The sequence below is a fragment of the Lathyrus oleraceus genome, chromosome 1, assembly GCF_024323335.1.
Source record: "Lathyrus oleraceus cultivar Zhongwan6 chromosome 1, CAAS_Psat_ZW6_1.0, whole genome shotgun sequence".
Taxonomy (NCBI): domain Eukaryota; kingdom Viridiplantae; phylum Streptophyta; class Magnoliopsida; order Fabales; family Fabaceae; genus Lathyrus; species Lathyrus oleraceus.
In genome coordinates this window covers 229,976,958-229,981,672 of record NC_066579.1, presented here as the reverse complement: position 1 = coordinate 229,981,672, position 4,715 = coordinate 229,976,958, and positions in this window count along the sequence as shown.

Genomic DNA, 4,715 nt, shown 5'->3' with positions numbered 1-4,715 from the left:
ATGAGAAAGGAGAAGTAGTCAGAAACAAAGCTCGGCTGGTGGCTCAAGGTTACAGTCAACAAGAAGACATTGACTAAAATAGAACCTTTGCCTCAGTCGCCAGGTTAGAATCCACTCGCTTACTTCTCTCATTCGCTATCAATCATTCTATCAAACTTTATCAAATGGATGTCAAGAGCGCATTCCTTAATGGTTATGTATCAGAAGAAGTGTATGTCAACCAACCCCCAGGTTTTGAAAATTCAAATTGTCCAGAACATGTTTTTAAACTTAAGAAATCTTTATATGGACTGAAACAAGCTCCCAGAGCTTGGTATGAAAGATTAAGTAATTTTCTTCTGGAACATGATTTTATTAGAGGGAAAGTTGACTCTACACTCTTCTGTAAAAACATTAATAATAATCTCATGATATGCCAGATATATGTTGATGATATCATTTTTGGTTCAGCTAACGCCTCTGTATGTCAAGAATTCTCTGAGCTAATGCAGGCAGAATTTGAAATGAGCTTAATGCAAGAACTAATGTTCTTTCTAAGAATTCAGATCAATCAAGCTTCAGAAGTCACCTACGTTCATCAAAGTAAATACATAAAAGACATTCTGAAGAAATTTAAAATGGCTGAATGAAAACCTGCAAAGACACTCATGCATCCAACTTGCGTTCTTGAAAAAGAAGAAGTTAGTCAAAAGGCTTGTCAGAAGCTCTATTGTGGTATGATAGGCTTTCTTCTCTATCTAACTACTACTCGTCCTGATATTCTATTTAGCGTGTGTCTCTGTGCCAGATTCCAATCAGATCTTAGAGAGTCTCATTAACAACAGTTAAGAGAATTCTCAGATATCTGAAAGGAACTCCTAACCTGGGCCTGATGTATGAGAAAACATCAGAGTATAGACTTTCTGGTTTTTGTGATGCAGCCTACGCAGGAGACAGAATGGAACGAAAAAGTACATCTGGAAATTGTCAGCTCTTGGGAAAGAATTTGATATCCTGGGCCAGCAAAAGACAATCAACCATAACCTTGTCTACTATAGAAGCGAAATACATTTCAGCATCACTGTGCACTACCCAGATGCTCTGGATGAAGAATCAATTAGAGGATCTTCAAATCTTTGAGAGTAACATTCCTATCTTCTGTGACAATACTGCTGCCATTTGTTTAAGTAAGAATCCTATTTTGCACTCCAGAGCTAAGCACATAGAAATAAAACATCATTTCATTAGAGACTATGTTCAGAAAGGGGTAGTAATGTTGAAATTCATTGATACAGATCATCAATGGGCTGACATCTTTACGAAACCTCTTACTGAAGATAGATTCCTCTTCATCTTAAAGAATCTGAACATTCAAAATTGTCTTGAATAAAATGTGCCTCTGAGTGAGCAAAATAAGATTCTGATGTAAACAAAGTGGATTCTGCATCTGACTTTGATACTCCTACCAAGTTAGAAGTCATCTGAGTTAGAAATCTCCAGGAACCAACCCTTTTGTGTTCCTGAAGATCAGATAAAGTAAACACGTGGAGTACTTTGCGTCTAACCTTGGAACTTCCAGACAGTTGTCTAGCAGTAATCAAGGAACAGTCTATTGAGATCTCCTCGAGCAGTGTACTGACTGTTGGGATTAGACATCATTTATGAGCTGTATTCATTTTCCCTCTAATGTGCATACTTGGTTTTTGTGCTAAACTCTGTTTTGTGTGTCGTTTTGCATGCGCCCTAATTTGGGTATTTAAACACTTCTCTTCACACATTGCACACTTTTCACTCTCACAAACACTCTTATTCCTCTGCAAGTCCTTTTCTCCCTCAAGGCATTCCTGCAACGTGCATCTCAAGTTCTTCAACCTTCAACTCAGCTCATCAACAACTTTCATGGATTCCCAACAACAATCAGTGTATAACTTCTCTCAACAAATGGATTCCAACGAACAAGCTCCAAGTTCAAGCAACCAAAACCCAACAGTTACCGGTGTCGTCTCAACCCCCATCTACAAAGAGCCTCACATTCTTGATCGTGAGTCACATATCAACCTTGCAACACCGTTTGAGAAACTAGAAGTCTTATGTGAATCCTTGGTGGACTTTGTGTTGATTCTAAGTGTTGGCAGCAATTTTGGTAAAACAAAGAGTGTTCACAAGATGTTATGTGTGATGTCTTAACATGAGATATCCTATGTACCTGCTGGAGTTAAAGAACATATGCAAGCAGGATTGTTTTAGAATGCCACATACAATGACAAGGCTTCTGATATTGGTTGTACCTGTTGGAGCTTATATGGAAGACATGTTCATGCAGGATTGTTTCAGATGACATACACAATGTCATGGTATCTGATATGGCTGTACCTGCTATAAAAGGAAATTGGATTATGCAGGATTTTTCCAGATGTCAAACCCGATGTCATGACATCCTGTACACAGAACATTCAGTATGAATGTCTGGTGTTTTGTGATTGCACAATTAATGGAAATCATTGGTTGATTGAAGATATGGCTAGCTAGCGCATTCTATCAAGGATTTCAACCAGATTTGTTTATTTTCCAGGAAGATCTTTACAGCTGTTATAAAAATATTTGATTGGAAAATATATTTAGGGTTTTCCAGATGTCCAATGTTTCTATAAAAAGGGACTCCGAAAACCTGTTTGGACACACAACCAATACTGAGCGAAATTTAGAGAGAGAGCTAGGGTTTGTGTCTATAGTTCATTCAAGTCATCCATTGATGATTGAATTGGACTAATTTGTGGTTGTAAGCCTCAAACAATGAAAAAATTAGAGGTGTGTGTGAGGTAAACCTCCCAACCAGTGGGAAGGTTACCAGGTGTTTCTCAGTGCTTGAAAGCATGAGATTATTTGTAACTCAAAGCGTGTAGGCAAGAGTTGTTATGTTCTTGAACGAAGCTGTGAAGCATGTTCAAGTTGTTTAAACATTACATTGTAATTGTAGTGATAGGAATGGAAACTGGAGGTTTCTATCTAGGAGTGCCTAGGTATAGATTGCATTGGGTAGGGATTAAGTGAAGAGTTGTAAACGGGGGAGTTTAACTCTGAATTAATACTGCTAATAATTGATCTTCTTCCTGGCTTGGTATGCCCCCAGAGTAGGTAATGTTGTACCGAACTGGGTTAACAATTACTGGTGTTTTTACCTTCTGCACACTATATTTTGTCTGTTATAACTCAGTCTGGTTTTAGTCTGTTTATGAAGGGAATAACAGACCTGACACATAGCCTGTAGTCTGAATGCAAAACAGAATGTTATGACATTCATCATTGACTGCTAATACTGATGTATAGACTGTTGGTCTGTTACAGTTCAATAATCTGTAATGTTGGAACAGGTGATGCTCAAATCAATGTTGAGACATCATGCTGATAACTGGGCAGGATCAATAAACATAAGTGTTATGTTTGATCTCTACTGTGTCTTTGTACTAGATGGACAAAACTGGATGGTCTTCTGTCCATGGTGGTATAGTAGCAGATGTCATGACATCTGTGACTGTGTGCATATCAGTACTGGGTTTTAATTTTTATAATTGTCTTGCTGTATTAGTAATAATGTTGGATCAGATGTCATGACTTCGTGTAGAACATTTAAACTCTGACTATACCAGAATTTCAATTGGTATCAGAGCAGGCATCCTGTTTTGTTTCTGGATGAGATCCATGGGTGATACTTTCTGGTATCTTGCAAGGAGTTATGTCAGTACTGATGTTGGAACCTGTGGAAGGTTCTGTGATTTCCCTGAATGGTCCCTTGAAGTAGGTGGATGGACTATTCATGACAGGAACTGTGTGTGCCTGTCTCTGGAGGTTGGCAATTGGCCTTTGTGTGGAATAGTTGTGCTAGTATTGAAACATATTCAAACTTGGTATGTTCTTGGAGGCTGATCTGGTGAAGTGTGTGGTCATAGGTTGAGTTGTATTATGATTTTCGCTGCATAATACCTGGCTAAACTCAAACTCTGATGAAGGTTCCCCTCATGTGGATGAAAGGCTGATGTATTCAAGATTTCATCATAATCTACTGAAGATGTCAAAGATACTTGAGTCTCCTCAAGTCCACTCATCATGACGTTCTCACTTCAGGATTGTAAGAATCACCTGATCACTGATTCTTTTACTCTCTTGGGTAGTGTATATGAAGACCTTGAAGACTTTCAAGGAGGGTTTGTTCCAAGGAGGTGGAACTAATGTTCTATGCGATGTTAGAACATGTTGTTCAACAAGTATGCAGCTACTGGTTGAAGAGCAGATGGTTTTAGGTGTCAAACAAAGGGATACGTGTGTTTGGAACCTACTCCTGACCTGGAAGAGGAGACATCTGTGGGTGCTAAGTTGACAAGGGTAGGGTCAACTGTTTATGTGCTCAAGAAGTTCACTTTTAGACGTCTGATCTCTAGCAGTGGAGCTGGTTGAGATGTGACATGGTGCAATTTCCTGCTGTCTGTCTTATTCCTATAGATTGATCAGGATTGGATAGTTGTTCCCTAAAGTACTATGTTGTGTTGGAAGACAAGTTCCCTGGATGTTAGAAGTCAATAATGGGGTAACCTGATTGCTATTTCATTTAAGAGGATTGGGACCATGAATCTTGTTATTCAAACACCACACTCAGAAGTGGTAGTTCTTTCAAGGAGTGAGAATATGAAGATTCAGAGGTTGATTGAGGTAGTATGCTCTGGCAATGCATATCTACTATT